Consider the following 24,456-nt stretch of genomic DNA (forward strand, 5'->3'; position numbering starts at 1 on the left):
CTACTAAAAATACAAAGAAAGCTAGCTGGGTGTGGTGGTGGGCACCTGTGATCCCAGCTACTTGGGAGGCTTAGGCAGGAGAATTGCTTGAACCTGGGAGGCAGAGGTTGAAGTGAGCCAAGATCACACCATTGCACTCCAGCCTGGGCGAGAGAGCGAGACTCTGTCTCAAAAACAAAACAAAAAACAAACAAAAAATAGCCAAGGAAGTTAGAGTGAGGAGATGTTTTGTCACCCACGTCCCTGAGTTGTTTTTCAGAAATCCGGACACCCACCAAATGGATCTGCTGGCCCGTAGACTTCAGATAAGGGCAGCTGAGAACTGAACTCTGACTTCTGGTCTTTGTTCTCAATTTCTTCCTGAGGGGCCTGGAGGAAGTCATGCCCAGGAGCCAGAGCTAACATTCTTTTCTGCTGACCCCAAATTTTTAGACAAAGCTTCGCCTCCTGAATCAATTGCAAATCAGAAAATCTTTGAACCTACCTATGACCCGTGGCCCCCCTGCCTTTGAGATGTCCTGTCTTTCTAGGTAAAATCAATATATAGCCTGTATGTGTTGATTTACAACTTTGCCTGTAACCTTTGCCTCTCTGCCTTTAAAAACTCTTGACTGGCCGGGCGTGGTGGCTCACGCCTATATCCCAGCACTTTGGGAGGCTGAGACAGGTGGATCACCTGAGATCAGGAGTTCAAAACCAGCCCGTTCCACGGTGGCTCAAGCCTGTAATCCCAGCACTTTGGGAGGCTGAGACGGGCGGATCACAAGGTCAGAAGATCGAGACCATCCTGGCTAACACGGTGAAACCCCGTCTCTACTAAAAAATACAAAAAACTAGCCGGGCGAGGTGGCGGGCGCCTGTGGTCCCAGCTACTCCGGAGGCTGAGGCAGGAGAATGGCGTAAACCCGGGAGGCGGAGCTTGCAGTGAGCTGAGATCCGGCCACTGCACTCCAGCCTGGGCGACAGAGCCAGACTCAGTCTCAAAAAAAAAAAAAAAAAACAAAACCAGCCCGTTCAACATGATGAAACCCCATCTTTACTGAAAATACAAAAATTAGCTGGGTGTGGTGGCACATGCCTATAATCCCAGCTACTTGGGAGGTTGAGGCAGGAGAATTGTTTGAACCCAGGAGGTGGAGGTTGCAGTGAGCCGAGATCACTCCACTGCATTCCAGTCTGGGTGACAGAGCAAGACCCTGCCTCAAAAATAAATAAACATAAAAAATAAAACGTTTGTCTGTAAGCCATCAGAGAGTTCAGGTCTTAAGCAGGAGCTGCCAGATTCGTCTTGCTTGGCGCCCTGCAATACATGCCCCACTTTCTCTGGCTGCGATCCTCATGCCAGTGTTTAGCTCTGCTGGGTCAGGCAGGCCCACCCAGGTTCATTTGGGTAACAGGAGGAGCAAATGTAAGCAAATCGTTTTTTAACAAAGGGGATGGGGAAGAAAATCAATGCAACTTCTACAGGACAGGACAGAATATCCACCTCTATAAACAAAAATTATTTTTGCATTGCTATCAGCCATCCATACTTTACAGAGAATTGAGATCACACAACCCAGAAAGATATCCTCTAGAACAGGGGTCTGGGGCCTGTTAGGAACTGGGCGCACAGCAGGAGGTGGTGTTGGGTGAGTGAGTGAAGCCTCATCTGTGTTTACAACTTCTCCCCAGCGTTCTATGACTGCCTGAGCTCTGCCGCTGTCAGATCAGCAGGGGCGTTAGATTCTCACAGGAGTGCAAACACCATTGTGGACTGCACATGCCAGGGATCTAGGTTGCGCGCTCCTTATGAGAATCTAATGCCTGATGATCGGTCACTGTTTCCCATCACCCACAGATGAGACTGTCTACGAAAACAAGTTCGGGGCTCCCACTGATTCTACGTTATGGTGAGTTGTATAATTATTTCATTATAATAACAATGTAATAATAATAGAAATAAAGAGCACAATAAATATAATGAGCTTGAATGAGCCTGAAACCATACACTGCTGCTCCTGCCCCCTGGTCCGTGGAAAAATTGTCTTCCATGAAACCAGTCCCTGGTGCTGCCCTGGAGTTTACATACTGCACAGCTTTCTGATGAAACACAAACTTCTCTCTATATGAGAGATGGCTGAGGCTGAGAAATTCGAAAGAAGAACAGGTCAGTGGAACTTCTTGTTTTTTTGTTTGTTTGTTTTTCGGTTTTTTTTTTTTTGAGACAGAGTCTCGCTCTGTTGCCCAGGCTGGAGTGCAGTGGTGAGATCTCGGCTTACTGCAACCTCCACCTCCTGTGTTCAAGTGATTCTCCTGCCTCAGCCTCCCCAGTAGCTGGGACTACAGGGGTGTGCCACCATGCCTGGCTAATTTTTTTATATTTTTAGTAGAGACGGGGGTTTCACCACGTTGGCCAGGATGGTCTCGATCTCCTGACCTTGTGATCCACCCGCCTTGGCCTCCCAAAGTGCCGGGATTACAGGCGTGAGCCACTGCACCTAGCCTTTTTTTTTTTTTTTTTTGAGATGGTCTCACTTTGTTGCCCAGGCTGGAGTGGAGTGTGGCATGATCATGGTTCACTGCAGCCTCAAACTCCTGGCTTCAAACGAGCCTCCCACCATAGCCTCCCAATAGCTGGGACGATAGCCATGAGCCACCCTGCCTGGCCAGGTCAGTAGAACTTCTGACAGAAAAGGGGCTTCAGGAGCAGTTTGTAGACCAAGAACAAGAGCCCTCATATTTCTGAGAGATGCTAGAGCTTCCACTGTTAAACTGTTACCTATACTTGGGTTTCCTGCTGAATTTCGCAATGAATCTCTTCGATGTGAGAGATTTCAGGGTTTGCATCAGGGACAGCCAGGAAGGGAGGAGGCACAAAGCAAGGCTGGATCCCAGAGACTCTGTGGGCAGGAAGCCACTCGGCTTTTGAGATGAAGGCAAAGCCACAAGGGAGGGCCCCCCTAGAGCGGGAGCAGCCTTTGATATTCTCCAGGCCAGGGAGGCCCTGAGGGCTGGGCCTGCAGGGAGGGCTTTACATTCCAGAACTGAACCAGAAAAGACAAGGTTACCTCAAAGGAGTCCCAGGAATTCCCTAAAGAAGGACTCTGTGAGGGAATTCCTGCTGGGTGGGGGCATCCTAGAGCCCTTATGAACAAGGGTGTGGAGAGCTCTGCCCGCGGTCTCTGCCTTGGCACTCCCAAAGCTGAGTGGGGAGAAGAACCCACTTCAGTACCCACTGAACTGAAGAGAGTTTCAAAAAGTTACAGCCTGGCTGGTGCTGCCAAATCCTGCCTCTCCCTTCATCCAGACTGGTCCTGGGATGCTCAGTAGAAATTATAAATTGCCAAAAGTTTGGAAACATGGAAACATTCTCACTTCTACCACCAGATGGCGGCCATCATCCCTCATTGTTAAACCAGACAAGAAGCGCTTAGACCCGCATGTCACACCCATTAGGATAGCCACTAAACACACACACACACACACACACACACACACACACACACACAGAGAGAGAGAGAGAGAGAGAGAATCTGCTTGTGCACTCTTGGTGGGCATGTAAGATGGCACAACTGCTATGGAAAACAGCATGGAAGTTCCTCAAAAATTAAATTTCCGTGTGACCCAGCAGCAATTCCACTTCTGGGTCCTTACTCCAAAGAATTGAAAGCAGGAGCTCAGAGAGAGATTTGTACATCCATGTTCATAGCAGTGTTATTCACAATAGCCAAAATGTGGAAGCATCCCAAGTATCCACCAATGAATGAATGGAGACACAAAATGTGCCTGTAGAAATACAATGGAGGCTGGGCGTGGTGGCTCACACCTGTAATCCCAGCACTTTGGGAGGCTGAGGCAGGTGCATCACCTGAGGTCAGGAGTTCGAGATCAGCCTGGCCAACATGGTGAAACCTTGTCTCTACTAAAAATACAAAAATTAGCCAGACGTGGTGGCGGGCGCCTGTAATTCCAGCTACTCAGGAGGCTGAGGCAGGAGAATCGCTTGAACCCAGGAGGCAGAGCTTGCAGTGAGCTGAGATTGTGCCAATGCACTCCAGCCTGGGCAACAGAGTGAGACTCCGTCTCAATTAAAAAAAAAAAAAAAAAGAAATACAGTGGAATATTATTTAGCCTTAATAAGAGAGGAAATTCTGATACATGCTACACCAGGAATGAATCTTCAGGACGCTATGCTAAAGTGAAGCAAGCCAGACATAAAAAATAAACATTGTGGCTGAGCATGGTGGCTCATGCCTGTAATCCCAGCACTTTGGGAGGCCGAGGCAGGCAGATCACTTGAGGTCAGGAATTTGAGCCCAGCCTGGTAAAAACATGGTGAAACCCCGTCTCTACTAAAAATACAAAAAATACTTAGCCAGGCATGGTGGCGCATGCCTGTAATCCTAGCTACTCAGGAGTCTGAGGCAGGAGAATCACTTGAACCCGGGAGGCAGAGGTTGCAGTGAGCCAAAATCGTGCCACTGCACTCCAGCCTAGGTGACAGAGCGAGACTCTGCTTTTAAAAAAATAAAAATAAAAAATTGTATGATTCCACTTATATTGAGGTACCTAAAATTGGCAAATTCATACAAAGAGAAAGTAGAATGGTGGTTGCCAGGTGCTGGAGGAAGGAGAAAAAAATTCGTTGGTAAAACTGGAATCATATTTCACACATCAAAACCAATTCCAGATTTTAGTTAAAATTTAAATGCAAAAAAATAAAACAAATATTCTTAAATATTCATGTCATGAATAGTAAATATAATTTGTCTTCTTTATGATTTTCTTTTTTCATTTTCTTTCTTTCTTTCTTTCTTCTTCTCTTTTTTTTTTTGAGAGAGTTTCGCTCTTGTTGCCCAGGCTGGAGTGCAATGGCATGATCTTAGCTGACTGCAACCTCCGCCTCCCGGGTTCAAGTGATTCTCCTGCCTCAGCCTCCAGAGTGGCTGGGATTACAGGCATGCGCCACCACACCCAGCTAATTTTGTATTTTTAGTAGAGACGGGGTTTCTCCATGTTGGTCAGGCTGGTCTCGAACTCCCAACTTCAGGTGATCCACCCAGGCTACTTACAACCAGCAATAAAGAGAAGATATGAAAGCAGCCAGATAAAAAACAAACATAAAAATGACAGCAATCTTCTTGTTCAGAGTTAATGTGATGCAGAAGATACTAAAGTAACATTTAAAAAGTACTAAAAGGGCTGGATGCAGTGGCTGACGCCTCCCGAGTAGCTAGGATTACAGACGTGTGCCACCACACCCGGCTAATTTTTTGTATTTTTAGTAGAGATGGGGTTTCACTGTGTTAGCCAGGATGGTCTCGATCTCCTGATCTCGTGATCTGCCTGCCTCAGCCTCCCACAATGCTGGGATTACAGGCATGAGCCACTGCGCCTGGCCATGGTCATTTGATTTTCAACAAAGGTGCAAAGGCAATTCACTGGAGAAAGGATAGTTTTCAATTCTTTAAATAGGTAATTGGAACAGAATAGAGTCAATGTAGCAGTAAATTGTAGGCTGGGCGAGGTAAAATAGTCCTACACGTACATGGTCAATTGATTTTCAACAAAGGTGCAAAGGCAATTCAGTGGAGAAAGAATAATCTTTTTGGCTGGGCGCGGTGGCTCACACCTGTAATCCTGGCACTTTGGGAGGCCGAGGCGGGCGGATCAGGAGGTCAGGAGTTCGAGAACAGCGTGGCCAACGTGGTGAAACCCCATCTCTACTAAAAATACAAAAAAATTAGCTGGGCATGGTGGCAGGCACCTGTAGTCCCAGCTACTTGGGAGGCTGAGGCAGGAGAATAACTTGAACCCAGGAGGCGGAGGTTGCAGTGAGCTGAGATCGTACCACTGCACATTAGCTGGGGCAATAGTGCGAGACTCTGTCTCAAAAAAAAAAAAAAAAAAAAAAAAGAATAGTCTTTTCAACAAATAATGGGCCGGGTGCGGTGGCTCCAGCCTGTAATCCCAGCACTTTGGGAGGCCGAGACGGGCGGATCACAAGGTCAGGAGATCGAGACCATCCTGGCTAACATGGTGAAACCCCGTCTCTACTAAAAAGTACAAAAAACTAGCCGGGCGAGGTGGCGGGCACCTGTAGTCCCAGCTACTCGGGAGGCTGAGGCAGGAGAATGACGTAAACTCGGGAGGCGGAACTTGCAGTGAGCCGAGATTGCGCCACTGCACTCCAGCCTGGGCGACAGAGCAAGACTCCATCTCAAAAAAAAAAAAAAAATGTTGAAACCATACGACATCCATATGCAAGATACAAATAAAAATAAACAAAAACCATAGAACCAAATGCCAAATGTAAAACTTAAAACTATAAAACTTATAGAAGGAAACACAGGACAAAATCTTCATGACCTTAAGTTTGGCAAGGATTCCTTAGATACTATATCAAAAGCACTATTTATAAAGGAAAAAAATCAATTGAGCTTCATCAAAAGTAGAAATTTCTCTCCAAAAGACACTGTTAAGAGGATAAAAAGACAAGCCACAGACTGGGAGGTAACGTTGCAAATCATATATCTGATAAGGATTTGGGTCCAGAATTTATAAAGGACTCTCAAAATGCAATGATAAGAAAAACAATCTATATAAAAGTGAGGGCCGGGCGCGGTGGCTCATGCCTGTAATTCCAGCACTTCGGGATGCAGAGGCGGGTGGATCACCTGAGATCATAAGTTTGAGACCAGCCTGGCCAACATGGTGAAACCCTGTCTCTACTAAAAATACAAAAAATTAGCCAGGTGTGGTGGCACACATCTGTAATCCCTGCTACTCGGGAGGCTGAGGCAGGAGAATCGCTTGCGTTTGGGAGGTGGAGGTTGCAGTGAGTTGAGATCACACCACTGCACTCCAGCCCGAGTGACAAAGTGAAACTCGGTCTCAAAAAGAAAGAAAGAAAGAAAGAAAGAAAGCACCAAAAGCTGCAAACTAAATCCACAGTGACAGAAAGCAGGTCAGCAGTTGTTGCAGGAGGTCGGGGGTGAGGGTCTGGGGGGAACTGGGAAGATGGGATTACAAACGCACAGGAGAAAACTTTTGGGGTGAAGGGTGTGTTCCTTACTGTGATTGTGGTGATGATTCTATGGATATATACAGAGGTTGGTTAACACTTCATAAATTGTACACGTTAAATGTGTGCAGCTTATTTCATGCCAGTCATAACTCAATAAAGCGGTCAAAAAAAAAAAAAAAAGGTGAATCTGGGATTGGGATGGGTGAGTGTCAGTCAGAACATGGAGAACTCAGAAGCCAGACGGAGGGGTGTAGATGATCCCCGGTGATGGGCCAGCACCCCAGCGTTTCAGACAGGAGTGGGTTGTGGGAAACCAATACTGTCAGCAGGATCTGGAATGGATTGGAGGCCAAAGCAAGGAGTGGGGGCAGGAGCTCCTTGCAATGGACCCACTATAGTAGTGGGGGTGGTTTCTAGAAATAAAAGAAGGGGGTCTTTGGGAAATGAAGGCGAGGTTAGATATAGAAAAGGAGGGAGAAGCAACTGGATCCATGACAATTTAGGGCCCGTTCCCCAGCTCCCAAAGCAGTCACTTGATAAACCAAATCTAGGGCAGAGAAGGCTCTTGGAAGCTTGAAAACAAATTCCTGCTATGTCTGCTTCTTTCTGGTTTCTCCTCTGTGTACGGGGTCCTGTGACCATAGCTCTTTCTGCTGACCGCAGCTAGGCGCTGCTGCCTATGGAAGAGAACCACCCACTCAGCCCCGCTCACTCAGCAAAGGGGCCTGTGCTCCTGCTCCTGCACCCGACTGGCCTTCAGGACTGCAAGAGGCCCCCAGGGGCCAGCTCTTCCTGCTGCTCTCAGGGGCACCACCATTACCCTGTCCAAGCCAAGAACTGTTTTATCTCTCAAGTCAAGTTCCTCCTTTGGTCTGCTTTCTATCTCTCTAGGTGTAATATAAGTCATGAATATTCATTCTGCCAAACAGCCTGGAGTCAGTGCCTGACTTTACTGCTCACTTCCTCTCTACCTTGGTCCTACCTCAGTTTACTCCCAAAATGCTCCACCTACCACTATGCCCTGATTAACAGATGACCCCATCAGGTGACAGGAATCTAAATATAACTGTGGCTGGGCGGCTGACTTCCTGCGTGTGCTCAAGGCAAGAGATTAGGAATTGTGCCTTCACCAAGCCTGTAGATCCAGATCCTAGCTGCCTGAGACAGCCCTCAGGGTACAAGCTTGCAATCTGATGACAGAGAGAAGGGGAAGGGAGGAGAGGGGTGCCTGGTAGGAGACAGCTTGGTCCAGAGAAAGGTGGGTGCCAAACCCAAGGCCAGAGGTAAAGTTTAGAGCCTTGAAGAATGACTAACACCACTAAGTGATGGGTTCCTGTGAACTTTATCCTACCTAGCGAGGAATCTGCCAGCCTTTGATTGACACCGTAATAGTAAACTGGTGCCTGAAGACCATACCCAAGCCAACTGTTTCATTCTTTCATCCATTTATTTATTCACCCAGCAAATATTCATTGAAACCCTAGTGGCTCCAGCCTGACCAACATGGTGAAATCCCATCTCTACTAAAAATACAAAAATTAGCCAGGCGTGGTGGCGCACCCCTGTAATCCCAGCTGCTCGGGAGGCTGAGGCAGGAGAATCACTTGAACCCGGGAGGTGGAGGTTGCAGTGAGCCGACATCGTGCCACTGCACTGCAGCCTGGGCGACAGAGCCAGACTCCATCGGGAAAAAAAAAAAAAAAAAAAAAGAAAGAAAGGAAAGAAAGGAAAGAAAGGAAAGAAAGGAAGAAAGGAAGAAAGGAAGAAAAGAAAGAAAGAAAGAAAGAAAGAAAGAAAGAAAGAAAGAAAGAAAGAAAGAAAGAAAGAAAGAAAGAAAGAAAGAAAGAAAAAGAAAGAAAAGAAAGAAAGAAAAACCCTGGTAGCAGACCTACACCCTGCCTTCAAGGAGTGGACACCAAAAAATAAAACTAATTATGAACAAGATGAAAAGGGCTCCAAAGGGGTCTTCAGCCCAGATCTGGGAGAGGTTGGGTCAGGGAAGGTTTGTTAGAAGAGATTCCATTCAGACTCAAGTCCTAGAGGGTTAGTAGGAATAAGCTGAGAGAGGTGTGCCGAGGTCGGACAGATGGGCTGGAAAGATCCTGAAGGAGCACTAAGTAGTCTGGATATTGGGCACTTAGGGTGAAATGGCATTGGGGGCTGGGATGAGGTGAGGCAAGGCTGGGCGTATTGGCAAGTTCCTGATCTTGAAGGCCTTCATTCACTCACTCACTCACCGAACAAATATTTATTTATTTATTTATTGAGATAAAGTCTTGCCCTGTCGCCCAGGCTGGAGTGCAATGACACAATCTCAGCTCACTGCAACCTCCGCCTCCTGGGATCAAACGATTCTCCTGCCTCGGCCTCCCGAGTAACTGGGTTTACAGGCGCCCACCACCACGCCCAGGTAATTTTTGTATTTTTAGTAGAAATGGGGTTTCACCATGTTGGCCAGGCTGGTCTCGAACTCCTGACCTCAGGTGATCCGCCCACCTTAGCCTCCCAAAGTGCTGGGATTACAGGCATGAGCCACTGCGCCAGGCCTGAAAAAGACCTACTCTGGGTCAGACATTGTGCTAGGGGATCAAGAATAGTTTTGGCACTTTGGGAGGCCAAGGTGGGAGGATTGCTTGAGCCCAGGATTTTGAGACCTTGTCTCTTTTTTTTTTTTTTTTTTTTTTTTGAGACGGAGTCTCGCTCTGCCGCCCAGGCTGGAGTGCAGTGGCCGGATCTCAGCTCACTGCAAGCTCCGCCTCCCGGGTTTACACCATTCTCCTGCCTCAGCCTCCGGAGTAGCTGGGACTACAGGCGCCCGCCACCGCGCCTGGCTAGTTTTTTTTTTTTTTTTTTTTAGTAGAGACGGGGTTTCACCGTGTTAGCCAGGATGGTCTCGATCTCCTGACCTCGTGATCCGCCCATCTCGGCCTCCCAAAGTGCTGGGATTACAGGCTTGAGCCACCGCGCCCGGCCTATTTTTTTTTTTTTTTAATTAACTGAGTGTGGTGGCATGCACCTGTAGTCCCAGCTGCCCAGGAGGCTAAGTTGGGAGGATCACTTGAGCCCAGGAGTTGGAGGCTGCAGTGAACTATGATCAAGTTGCTGCACTCCAGCCTGGGCAACAGAGTGAGACCCTATCTCAAAAAAAAAAAAAAAAAATTTAAAAATAGTCCTGGATTCATTAAGAAATTTGCAGTCATTGGAATGAAATCTTGAGTTAGGTGATTTTACCACTAGCAACAAAACATTTTTGAGCCCACGCTACCAACTGCTCCAATTATTTGTTTACAATTATTCATACCATTATTATTAATTTTCTCAGGACTGACTATACACTGAAGGTGGAAGGCATAATTAGTGATAAGGGATCTAAAAATGTATTTCAAACACTCTTTTGATAATTTCTCTCACTCCTTCTTGCTCATTTGCCAGATTTTTGGCAGATCTGATGAGATCATGTTTTTACCTACAATGTGGCTGATGAAGGACTTATGAAGAGAAGCAGCATCAGGTCTGCCATTTCCTTTTTTGTGGCTTGTGCTGGCTTTATTAGTTTATATTCAATCTGTCTTTGCAAGCCACATGTCCAGTTTTTGAGGGCTGGGTTAGTGATAATATAATATAATCAGAAAAGCTCGGCCAGGGACGGTGGCTCATGCCTGTAATCCCAGCACTTTGGGAGGCCGAGGCAGGTAGATCACGAGGTCAGGAGATCAAGAGCAGCCTGGCTAACATGGTGAAATCCCATCTCCACTAAAAATACAAAAAATTAGCACAGGCCCGGCGCGGTGGCTCATGCCTGTAATCCCAGCACTTTGAGAGGCTGAGGCAGGTGGATCACAAGGTCAGGAGATCAAGACCATCCTGGCTAACACGGTGAAAACCCATCTCTACTAAAAATACAAAAAATTAGCCGGGCATGGTGGTGGGCTCCTGTAGTCCCAGCTACTCAGGAGGTTGAGGCAGGAGAATGGAGTGAACCTGGCAGGCAGAGGTTGCAGTGAGCAGAGATCACACCACTGCACTCCAGCCTGGGAGACAGAGCGAGACTCTGTCTCAGGAAAAAAAAAAAAAAAAAAAGGCCGGGTGCCGTGGCTCACACCTGTAATCCCAGCACTTTAGGAGGCTGAGGCGGGCAGATCACAAGGTCAGGAGATCGAGACCATCCTGACTAACACAGTGAAACCCCATCTCCACTAAAAATACAAAAAATTAGCTGCGCATGGTGGCACAAGCCTGTAGTTCCAGCTACTCGGGAGACTGAGGCAGGAGAATGGCCTGAACCTGGGAGGCGGAGCTTGAAGTGAGCCGAGATCACGCCACTGCACTCCAGCCTGGGCGACAGAGCGAGAGTCCATCTTAAAAAAAAAAAAAAAAAAAAAAAAAAAAAAGGCTGTTTAGCTGAATGCATTTAACCTGCAGTGCATCACAGTATGGTGAAGGCAATGACTCCACTTGCTGTTGTGTTCCCTATCTGCAGGCGGGCCTTCCCTCTTCCATCAGACACTATGCACCTGGCCCTACCCGAGGTGATCTGAGCTACACACCAGGATGTCAGTGCCAATCTGCAAAATATATATCAGCCTGATTTGATGTATGTCAGTCTTGCTACATTTAATACAAAATCACATGCTACTGGGTCATTTTGTGGATTTCTGGAAATAGATCCCAGGGCCATAGCAGCTGCTGTCTCTTATATCAGAGGTGGAGAAAGCTCTGATGTAGCCTATAGCAGGTATTGAATATGAGAGCCTTGATTTTCCTGCCTAATGGCCTCCAATGGCCTCTCATTGCGTCAGAAAAAAATCCACATCCTGGCCGGCACAGTGGCTCACGCCTGTAATCCCAGCACTTTTGGAGGCCGAGGCGGGTGGATCACCTGAGGTCAGGAGTTCGAGACCAGCCAGGCCAACATGGTGAAACCCTGTCTCTACTAAAAATACAAAAATTAGCCAAGCACGGTGGCGTGCTCCTGTAATCCCAGCTACTCAAGAGGCTGAGGCAGGAGAATCGCTTGAACCCGGGAGGCAGAGGTTGCAGTGAGCCAAGATAGTGCCTCTGTATTCCAGCCTGGGCAACAGAGTGAGACTTCATTGAAAAAAAAGAAAAAAAAAAAAAGCTTGTGGTTTTTTCAAAGCTCAATTAACAACTTTTTCTTAACTAATTTATTACCGAATTTAATTGAAGGTCTGTCCTCATTGGCTAAGTGATTTGCAATATGTAAACATGGAAAAATTTCATTACCGCCTTGTAGGAACTTAAATTAGAAGAAAACCAAACTCACAGAATGCAGCGGCAGCAGCAGCAGCAGAATATTCTGAAAAAGGGTTGGACTTGCTGCCACAAAATTCTGATTTTAGACTTGGCAGTCACTCATTCAATGCGTCCAGCCTTCAGCTTTTGGAGGCTGCATTCTTCATTTGCAAAATGGTGACTACCAAAAAAAGAAAACCAAAACACAGCAAACAAAAAAACCCCACTAATGATGAGGTCTGAAAAACAAAGATGGGATCCCTGAGAGTGAAGGGAAGAATAATGAGCCAAGGTAAATAAAATGAGAGGTTAGACTAATGTATACACTTGAGATTCCACCTGCTTTACTCTCTCCTGTATTCCACAACTATATGCTGGAGAATGGATTTACACTGGTCACTGAAGGAAAAGCCTAGTTGCATGACGGAAAGGAAAACCACAATAATCTCACCTCTACAATTCAATAACGATCTTAAGGTACTATCATACGCAATGAGACAAGAAAAACAAACAAGAGGTAAGTTTGCTAGAAATGTAGACTCAAAATTATAAGACTCAAAACTTTAATCCAACCCTGGTTTAAAACAGCAACAGCAACTGTTGGTCACAAAAATATTTGATGAGAAGCCTAGAGAGGATACATATTTTTGCCAAAATTATTTGAGAATGCAAATGTTGTTCTGGTTGTTATCATGTTGGCAAGAGAAGGAAGAAAAGGTTAGGCCAGGCACGGTGGCACATGCTTATAATTTCAGCACTTCGGGAAGCCAAGATGGATGGATCACTTGAGCCCAGGAGTTCAAGACCAGCCTGGGCAACGTGGTGAAATGCTGCCTATATATAAAATGTAAAAATTAGCTGGACATGGTGGCATGCACCTGTTATTCAGTATGCTGAGGTAGAAGGATGTATTGAGCCCTGCAGGCTGCAGTGAGCCATAATTGTGCCACTGTACTCCAGCCTGAGCAACAGAACAAGACCCTGTCTCAAAAAGAAAGAAAAAGAAAAGGTTAGCACTGTTGGGGATTAGCCAGGTATCACCAAAGATCTAATTTATATTTAAACTATACTTGCTTGCTTCTTTGTCACTGCAATGACAGTTCCTTTCAGCGTGTTTATTGGCCTTCAGGGAGAAGGAAATAAAGAGGCTCCAAGAGATATTAATCTGTTAGAGTACAAGAGGTTTTTTGTTTTTGTTTAATCTCACAGGAATGCAAGCTTTAGCCACAAGTTTGGGAATCATACAACTTGTAAAATATATTTATTATGGCAAATCGTATTTGCTCATTGAGGACCCAAACTATGCTTGGAAAAAATTGAACTTGCCTGCTCAACTTGTAAATTAACTCAGTGGTTTTATGATAATTCATGTATCATTTTATAAGGAGGTATTTACATTGCATAGACATCGATGGGCTCAGTGAATTGCTGGGATAGCTGGAGAACCAGATTTGAGGTTATGTAGGAAAAACCACAACCAAAATTATGACGTAGAACTGGTCTGGTGAGGACATCTCTGCTACATTCCAGAGGGGTAGGTGCTGGAATGATGCTGCTGATGGCACTGGGAACTGGAGGACACCACTGGCACTGTTGCCACTACTGCCACCATCTCTACCACTGCCAGTGGAGGCGTTCCACAGCTCCTGTTTATTCCTGAGCTCCAAATGCAAAATTTAAGATAGTGCATCTGATTACATACACCCAGGTCATATGCTCAGTCCTAGCTGCAAAGAAGGCTGGGAAAGTAGGTATCTGGCAGTTTCAGCATTGATGTTGGGAAGACAGTTATGCCATTCACCAGGCCTGTAGGATGAGGAAAGGGGTTCCAATGGGCAGATCACAAGGTCAGGAGTTCGAGAACAGCCTGACCAACATGGTAAAACCCCATCTCTACTAAAAATACAAAAATTAGCTGGGCATGGTGGTATGCACCTGTAATCCCAGCTACTCAGGAGGCTGAGGCAGGAGAATTGCTTGAACCCGGGAGACGGAGGTTGCAGGGAGCCGAGATCATGCCACTGCACTCCAGCCTGGGTGACAGAGTAAGACTCTGTCAAAAAAAAAAGAAAAGAAAAGAAAAAGAAAGGAGTTCTGAGTGTGAGCAGCCAGTAAGAATAATACAAGTCTAATATATATATGGTTAAGCCCAACTATTCTCTTACCCTGCACCTGTGCCCAAACGAGTGAATGTTGTAAGCAAAATCACTTCATCATGCAGATGAAATCAGTTTTAATTTATGACCTCAAGTCTCAAATGAACCTGCAACACAGCCAGACGATTCTATTTCTATCCACTTTCTAATAAACTCATTTTTCTACTTTCTGAGACACTATTTCATATGACTCCCCCCACAAATCTCCAACAGCTCCTCATTTCAATGGAGTCTTTGTTAGTGATCCCTAGAGAAAACAGATGCAATCAGAGGAGGTCTATTGATCTTCTCTTTCTGCAAATGCAACCTTTCCACTAGTGCTCTGAATCCCATCCCCTCTCACCAACTCAGAGTCTGCTCCTGTAATCTTCCCCCCTCCTTTTTTTTTTTTTTTTTTTTTTTTTTTTGAGACAGAGTCTTACCCTGTCACCCAGGCTGGAGTGCAATGGCACAATCTCGGCTTATTGCAACCTCTGTCTCCTGGGTTCAAGTGATTCTTGCCCCTCAGCCTCCTGAGTACCTGGGATTACAGGTGCGTGCCACCACGCCTGGCTAATTTTTGTATTTTTACTTGAGATGGGGTTTCGCTATGTTGGCCAGGCTGGTCTTGAACTCCTGACCTCATGATCTGCCCACCTCGGCTTCCCAAAGTGCTGAGATTACAGGCATGAGCCACCGCATCCAGCTAGTCTTTCCTCTTTCATACTCCAGTGGATCATTCCCATTGGTATAGAAACGTATCTTAGCTGTGTTCAGTCGTTCACGCCTGTAATCTCAGTACTTTGACAGGCCAAGTCAGGAGGATCACTTAAGCCCAGGAGTTCGAGACCAGCTTCGCCAATGTGGTGAAACCCTGTCTCTACAAAAACTACAAATATTAGCTGGTGTGGTGGTGCGTGTTTGTAGTCCCAGCTACTTGGGAGGCTGAGGTGGGAGGATCATTTGAGTCCAGGAGTTCAAGGCTGCAGTGAGCCATGATCGTGCCACTGCACTGTGGGCAACAGAGTGAGATCCTGTCTCAAAAAAAACAAAAAAACCAAACAACAACAAAAAGATGTTTTAATATCACTCATCTCCAAAGACATAAACACAACAAAACAAAAACCTGCTTCAAGCCCATGTCCTCTTTCAACTCTTGACTCTGTTCTCTTTCCAAATCAACCTCATCATTACAGTGGCCTATTCTTGTACTCATTCTTCCTCATCTGCAACTTTTTCTCAAGCCACTTCAATTGGGCTCTTGTTCTCACTATTTAATCAAGGTCATTAATGACCTGTACATCTTGCCAAACCCAATGTTTGCTTGTTTAATTTTTCTGTTGGCATCTTATTGAGCTTCTTAGCAGCATTCGAAGCAGTTGAAAACTTTGTCCTTCATGAAATACATTCTGTTTGAGCTTCCATGGTTTCAAACCTCCCTGGCTTTTCCCCTTGTCAATCTACTTGGCTTCCCAGGACTCTGTCCTTAGCAGCCTTCTCTCCTCTATCTACAGTCACTCCTTAAGTGATTTCCAGCCCCTTTGCTTAATTTACTTTTTCCATGAATTTTATTATATTTCACCTTTATCATATTTCTCTTATTTTGAAAAATCTCAAACTTACCAAAAAGTAGGAAGAATAATAACTACGAACACCCATATACTCTTCAATAAAATTCACAAATTGTTAATTTGCCAACATTTGTGCACATCCTCTCTTTCTTCCATTTTTCCTCACCTCTCCCCCTTGTCCCACAGAGTTTACTTTTTGCTGAAACATTTGAAATCAAGTTAGTGGGGTTTTTTTTGTTTTTTTGAGACAGAGTCTCGCCCACTTCAGCGTCCCAAAGTGCTGGGATTACAGGTGCGAGCCACCATGTCCTGCCTGAAGACACTTATAGCTGTCACAGCTGGAAAGGTGTTACTGGCATCCAGTGGGCAGGAGCCAGGGATACTGCTAAACATCCTGCAAAGCACAGGACAGTTCCCAAAACAAAGAATGACTCAGCCCAAATGTCAGTAGCGCTGAGGTTGAGAAACCCTAGTCCAGATTTATTTGATTGTTTGTTCATGATTAGGTTCAGGTTCAACGTTTTTGGTTGAGAAAGCTACTCAAATGGTATTATGGCCTGTAATTCCAGCACTCTGAAAGGCCCAGGTAGGCGGATCACTTGAGGTCAGGAGTTTGAGACCAGCCTGGCCAACATGGTGAAACACTGTCTCTACTAAAAATACAAAAATTAGTCAGGCATAGTGGCACATGTATGTCATTCCAGTTACTCAGGAGGTTGAGGCACGAGAATCATTTGAACCCAGAAGGCGGAGGTTGCAGTGAGTGGAGACTGTGCCACTGCACTCCAGCCTGGGTGACAAAGAGAGATTCTGTCTTAAAAAAAAAAAAAAAAAGGCCGGGCACGGTGGCTCAAGCCTGTAATCCCAGCACTTTGGGAGGCCGAGGCGGGTGGATCACGAGGTCAGGAGATCGAGACTATCCTGGCTAACATGGTGAAACCCCGTCTCTACTAAAAATACAAAAAACTAGCCGGGCGTGGTGGCGGGCGCCTGTAGTCTCAACTACTTGGGAGGCTGAGGCGGGAGAATGGCGTGAACCCGGGAGGCGGAGCTTGCAGTGAGCCGAGATCACGTCACTGCACTCCAGCCTGGGAGACACAGCGAGACTCCGTCTCAAAAAAAAAAAAAAAAAAAAAGCAACAGCCTAGCAGCCACTGGAGGGGACAGTGAGAAGCGAGAGATTGGTGCCTTCTCGGATCTTCCCTGGACATGTGCACAGCCCTGCCCATGCATGTATCCTTCCAGAGTCCCAAGAATAAGTCAGAGATCATCAAACTCCTAATGCAGAGAATTGTCACTATTTGATCTATGTGGCAGCTCCCTGAAAATCTGTATTCCTAGGGCTTGTCTTTATTTGTGTAGACTCAGAGCTCACTCCATGCAAACAGCCCTATCCTATGGCATTTGTTGAAAAACAGACAAACAAAACAGCTGCAATTGCTCAACATTGCAGCTACTCCAGGTGGTAATGCCAGCTGGGGCCAACAAGAAGATAATCAAAGAGTTTAAAAGGAAAAGCTTGGCCGGGCGCGGTGGCTCAAGCCTGTAATCCCAGCACTTTGGGAGGCCGAGGCGGGCGGATCACAAGGTCAGGAGATCGAGACCACGGTGAAACCCCGTCTCTACTAAAAATACAAAAAATTAGCCGGGCGCGGTGGCGGGCGCCTGTAGTCCCAGCTACTCAGGAGGCTGAGGCAGGAGAATGGCGGGAACCCGGGAGGCGGAGCTTGCAGTGAGCCGAGATCGCGCCACTGCACTCCAGCCTGGGCAACAGCGTGAGACTCCGTCTCAAAAAAAAAAAAATAAAAATAAAAAAAAAAAAAAAAAAATAAAAGGAAAAGCTGAGGCATGAGATGTCCGTAAAGGGCCTTGGTAATCTCTGACTTAGGACTCTAGAAGGACACATGTACATACAGGGCTGTGCATATGCACAAGAAAGACCCGAGAAGGCCCCAAAATCTCACCTCTAGTTGACCTTGAGGCCATGCACAAACAGGAAGTGAGGGATAAGGGGAGTTATAAACCGTCTCCTGGAGCGTTGCAGGTGTGATCCAACATACACACTGAGCCCGCTGGCAAAAGCCGTGAAGCTTATTGGTTCAAGGCAATTAAGAAAATCTGGCCAGGCACAGTGGCTCATGCCTGTAATCCCAGCACTTTGGGAGGCCGAGGCAGGCGGATCACCTGAGGTTGGGAGTTCGAGACCAGCCTGACCAACATGGAGAAACCCTGTCTCCACTAAAAATACAAAATTAGCTGGACGTGGTGGCGGGTGCCTGTAATCCCAGCTACTCGGGAGGCTGAGGCAGGAGAATAGCTTGAACCTGCGAGGCGGAGGTTGCAGTGAGCCAAGATCTGCCACTGCACTCCAGCCTGGGCGACAGTGTGAGACTCCATCTGGGAAAAAAAAAAAAAATCCATTGTATTTTCTAGGCTGGGCAGCATGGTGAAACCCATCTCTACAAAACCCACAAAAATTAGCCTAGTGTGGTGGTGTGCACCTGTGGTCCCAGCTACTCAGGAGGCTGAGATAGGATGGTTGCTTGAGACCAAGAGGTCAAGGCTGCAGTGAGCCAGGGTCACACTGCTGCACTCCAGCCTGAGCGAGACTCTGTCTTTAAAAAATTTTGTTTTGGACGGGCCTTTGGTGGCTCATGCCTGTAATCCCAGCACTTTGGGAAGCCAAGAAGGGTGGATCACAAGGTCAGGAGATCGAGACCATCCTGGCTAACATGGTGAAACCCCGTCTCTACTAAAAATACAAAAATTTAGCCGGGCGTGGTGGCAGGCACCTGTAGTCCCAGCTACTCGGAAGACTGAAGCAGGAGAATGGCGCGAACCCAGGAGGCGGAGCTTGCAGTGAGTGGAGATCACATCACTGCACTCCAGCCTGAGCTACAGAGCGAGATTCCGTCTCAAAAAAAAAAAAAAAAAAAAAAAAAAAAAATTTTGTTTCTATACACTACCACTAAAAAATATAAAAATATAGGCCGGGCACGGTGGCTCACGCCTGTAATCCCAGCACTTTGGGAGGCTGAGGTGGGCAGATCACGAGATCAGGAGATCAAGGCCATCCTGGCTAACACAGTGAAAAAAAAAAAAAAAAAAATTAGCCAAGCGTGGTGGTGGGCTCCTGTAGTCCCAGCTCCTCTAGAGGCTGAGGCAGGAGAATGGCGTGAACCCAGGAGGTGGAGCTTGCAGTGAGCCAAGATCACGCCACTGCACTCCAGCCTGGGTGACACAGCGAGACTCCGTCCCCCCCCAAAAAAAATGTTATGTCTATACACTACCACCAAAAAATCTAAAAACATAATTCAGAAATCAATTTTATTTAAAAGAACTGAAAACAAGGAAATACTTAAGGATAAGTTTAATGAAAGAAGTACAAAATCTATACTCTAAAAACAATAAAATATTGACTAGGCGTGGTGGCTCACGCCTGTAATCCCAGCACTTTGGGAGGCCGAGGCAGGTAGATCACCTGAGGTCAGGAGTTCGAGACCAGGCTGGCTAACACGGTGAAACCCCATTTCTACTAAAAATACAAAAATTAGCTGGGTGTAGTGGTGCGCACCTGTAATCCCAGTTACTCAGGAGGCTGAGGCAGGAGAATTGCTTGAATACGGGAGGCGGAGGTTGCAGTGAGCTGAGATAGTGCCATTGCACTCCAGCTTTGGCAACAAGAGTGAAACTCTGTCTCAAAAACAAAACAAAAAAACAAAAACAAAACAAACAAACAAAAAACTGCCGGGCACGGTGGCTTATGCCTGTAATCCCAGCACTTTGGGAGGCTGAGGTGGGTGGATCACGAGGTCAGGAGATTAAGACCATCCTGGCCAACGTGGAGAAACCCCGTCTCTACTAAAAATACAAAAATTAGCTGGGTGTGGTGGCGTGAGCCTGTAGTCCCAGCTACTCGGGAGGCTGAGGCAGGAGAATCACTTGAACCTGGGAGGCAGAGGTTGCAGTGAGCCAAGATCATGCCACTGCACTCTAGCCTGGTGACAGAGTGAGACTCCATCTCAAAACAAACAAACAAAAAAACTATAAAATATTGTTGAAAGAAATTTAAGACAAAAATAAATGCAAAGACACGCCATATTCATGGATTAGAAGACAATATTTTTTAATGAACAACACTCTTCAGAATGACAGATTCAACCCCAATGTTTTTCAAAGTCATAGCTGACTTCATTGACAAGTTGATCTTTTTTTAATTATTATTTTTATTTTTGAGACAGAGATTCCTTCTTGTTGCCCAGGCTGGAGTGCAATGGCACGATCACGGCTTGCCGCAACCTCTGCCTCCCAGGTTCAAGTGATTCTCCTGCCGCAGCCTCCTGAGTAGTTGGGATTACAGGCGTGCGCCACCACTCCCAGCTAATTTTTGTATTTTTAGTACAGATAGGGTTTCTCGGCCGGGCGCGGTGGCTCAAGCCTGTAATCCCAGCACTTTGGGAGGCCGAGACAGGCGGATCATGAGGTCAGGAGATCGAGACCATCCTGGCTAACCTGGTGAAACCCCGTCTCTACTAAAAAATACAAAAACTAGCCAGGCGAAGTGGCGGGCGCCTGTGGTCCCAGCTACTCGGGAGGCTGAGGCAGGAGAATGGCGTGAACCCGGGAGGCGGAGCTTGCAGTGAGCCGAGATCGCGCCACTGCACTCCAGCCTGGGCGACAGAGCGAGACTCCGTCTCAAAAAAAAACAAAAACAAAAACAAAAAAACAAACAAACAAACAAACAAAAAAAGAGATAGGGTTTCTCCATGTTGGTCAGGCTGGTTTCGAACTCCCAACCTCAGGTGATCCGCCCATCTCCGCCTCCCAAAGGCAGCCTGATGTTAAGATTCATATGTAAATTCAATGAACCCAGAAGGGCCAAAGCAAGCCCCCTTTTTTTTTAAGACTCCCTCCGTCACCCAGGCTGGAGTGCAGTGGCATGATCTCAGCTCACTGCAACTTCCACCTCCCGGGTTCAAGTGATTCTCCTGCCTCAGCCTCCCAAGTAGCTGAGACTACAAGTGCTACCACCAAGCCCAGCTAATTTTTGTATTTTTAGTAGAGACTGGGCTTCATCATGTTGTCCCAGATGGTCTAGAACTCCGACATTAAGTAATCTGTCTGCTTTGGCCTCCCAAAGTGCTAGGATTATAGGCATGAGCCACAGCACCCGGCCTCGGCCAACAATCTTAACAAAGAAGAATAAAGTTGAAGGATTCGCACTTCTTGATTTTAAAATTTGCTACAAGGCTACTGTTATCGAGACAGTGTGGTACTCACACAGGATAGACATAAAGATCAATGAAATAGAATCGAGGTCCAGAAATAAACCTATACATTATTGTGAATTGGTTTTTAACAAGGGTGTCAGTACAATTCATTGCGGGAAAGAACAGCCTCTTCAACAAATGGTGCTGGGCCAAATAGATACCCATATGCAAAGGAATGAAGTTGGAATCATTCATGATAAAAGACAAAAATTAACTCAAAGGAATCAAATGCCCAAATGTAAAAGCTAAGAGTGTTACACTCTTAGAAGAAAACATAGGCATGATCTTGGATCAGTTGATGTTTTCTTAGATATGACATCAAAACTGTAAGCAATGAAGGGAAAATAGATAAATTGGAGTTTGCCAAAATCAAAAGCTTTGGCAGGGCACAGTGGCTCATACCTATAATCCCAGCACTTTAGGAGGCCGAGGCGGGTGGATCACCTGAGGTCAGGAGTTCGAGACCAGCCTGGTCAACATGGAGAAACCCTGTCTCTACTAAAAATACAAAAAGTAGCTGGGAGTGGTGGCACATGCCTGTACTCCCAACTATTCAGGAGGCTGCGGCTGGAGAATCGCTGGAACCTGGGAGGCGAAGATTGCGGTGAGCCGAGATCACGCCACTGCACTCCAGTCTGGGTAACAGAGTGGTGAGTCTGTCTCAAAAAAAAAAAAAAAAAAAAAAAAAAAATTAAAAGCTTTTGTTCTTCAAAGGACATCAAGATAGTGCAGTGACAACCTACAGAATGGCCGAAAATATCTACAAGTCATGTGTCTGATAAGGGACTTGAATCTGAAATACAAAAAGAATTCTTACAACTCAACAATAAAAAGAAAAACAACCCAATTTAAATGGGCAAAGGATTTGAATAGACATTTCTCCAGAAAAGATATATATATATATACACACACACACACACATATGAACAATAAGCACATGAAGAGATATTCTACATCATTGGCCATCAGGCAAATGCAACTCAAAACCACAAGTTACCACTTGACATTCACTAGGATAGCTAAAATTAAAAATGTAGATAATAGGCCAGGTGCGGTGGCTCATGCCTGTCATCTCTGCATTTTGGAAGGCCGAGGCAGGTGGATAACCTGTGGTCAGGAGTTCGAGACCAGCCTGGCCAACATGGTGAAACCACGTCTCCACTAAAAATACAAAAATTAGCCAGGCATGATGTTGGGTGCCTGTAATTCCAGCTAATCAGCAGGCTGAGGCAGGAGAATTGCTTGAATTCAGGAGGCAGAAGTTGCAGTGGGCCAAGGTTGTGCCATTGCACTCCAGCCTGGGTGACAAGAGCGAAACTCCGTCTCAAAAAAAACAAAAAAAAAGGTAGAGAATAAATAAGTGTTGGCAAAGATGTAGAGAATTTGGAACCTTCAAACATTGCTGGTAGAATCATCAAATGGTGCAGTTACTTTGAAAAACAGTTTAGCAGTTCTCCAAAATGCTAAACATAGAGTCACCATATGAGCCAGCAATTCTACTCCTGGTTATATAGCTGAGCAAAATGAAAGCATATGTCCACATAAAAATTGCACACAACTGTTCACAGCAGTGTTATACAAAAATAACTCAAATGTTCCTCAACTGATGAATGAATAACCAAATGTGGGATAGCCACACAATAAAACATTATTTGGTCACAAAGGGAAACAAATTACTGATAGGTGCTATGAGACAATGAACCTTGAAAACATGCTTGGTGAAGAAACCAGATGCAAAAGCCAGCATATTGTATGATTCCATTCATATAAAATGTCCAGAATAGGAAACTTCATCTACATGGAAAATAGATTAGTAGCTCGTTGCCAGTGTCTGTCATAAAAGGAGACTAGGCAGTGACTTTAATGGGTACAGGGTTTCTTTTGTGGTGTTTAAACTGTTCTAAAATTGTGGTGATGATTGCATATGTTTGTGAATATATACTTAAGTGCGTGCTTTCAAGGGGTAGATTTTAAAATTTGAGTTATATCTCAATAAAGCTATTATAAAAAAATTAGGAAATACAGAATATAAATACAGAATATGTAGTCTTATTTTCCCCTTTTTTCCTCTCTTTTTTTTTTTTTTTTTTTTTTTTGAGACGGAGTTTTGCTCTTGTCCCACAGGCTGGAGTGCAATGGCGTGATCTCAGCTCACCGCAACCTCTGCTTCCCAGGTTCAAGCGATTCTCCTGCCTCAGCCTCCTGAGTAGCTGCGATTACAGGCACGCAGCACCATGCCTAGCTAATTTTTGTACTTTAACTAGAGATGGGGTTTTGCCACGTTGGCCAGGCTGGTCTTAACTCGTGACCTCAGGTGATCCACCCACTTCAGCCTCCCAAAGTGTTGGGACTACAAGTATGAGCCACTGCACCCGGCGTCTTCCATTATTCTTAACAAAATGTGTCATACTCTATATACATTTTTGGCTGGGTGTGGTGGCTCACGCCTATAATCCTAGCATTTTGAGTACCTGTAGTCCCAGCTACTTAAGAAGTTAAGGAAGGAAGAATTTCTTGAACCTGCAAGGCAGAGGCTACAGTGAGCCGAGATTGTGCCACTGAACTCCAGCCTGGACAACAGAGCAAGACTCTGCCTCAGGGAAAACAAAAAACAAAAAACAAAAAACGGGAGGCTGAGGCAGGAGAATCGCTTGAATTGGGAGGTAGAGGTTGCAGTGAGCCAAGATTATACCATTGCACTCCAGCCTGGGTGACAAGAGCAAAACTCTGTCTCAAAAAAAATAACAAAAATTTGTATCATGACATTCACTTCATAATAGTACATGAAACTTCTGTTCATTCTCATTTATGCCACATAGTACTCTGTTGTGTAGCTCTACCACGTATAATTCAATGAGTTTCCTGTATATGTGGCATATGAGCTGTTCATAACATTTTGCTAAAATGTCACAATTAATAACCGTGTGCACTTGTGTTCTTTCATTTTTTTGCAGATGTATCTGCAAGGTAACTTCCTATAAAAGAGATTATTGTGTCAAAGGATAGATACATATGAATATATGATGGTTAAACATTGCCAAATTTTCTCTCTCTAGTATCCCAGTGTGTACTTCCAACAGCAATGTAATAGAGTGCTTATTTTCCTTCCAGCTTCATTAATATAGTAGGTTGCCACCTTTTGAATTTTTGTCAATGAGTGAGAAACAGTATCTCAGGCTGGGCTCAGTGGCTCACGCCTGTAATCCCAGCACTTTGGG

The sequence above is a fragment of the Macaca mulatta genome, chromosome 16, assembly GCF_049350105.2.
Source record: "Macaca mulatta isolate MMU2019108-1 chromosome 16, T2T-MMU8v2.0, whole genome shotgun sequence".
In the NCBI taxonomy this organism is placed as follows: Eukaryota; Metazoa; Chordata; class Mammalia; order Primates; family Cercopithecidae; genus Macaca; species Macaca mulatta.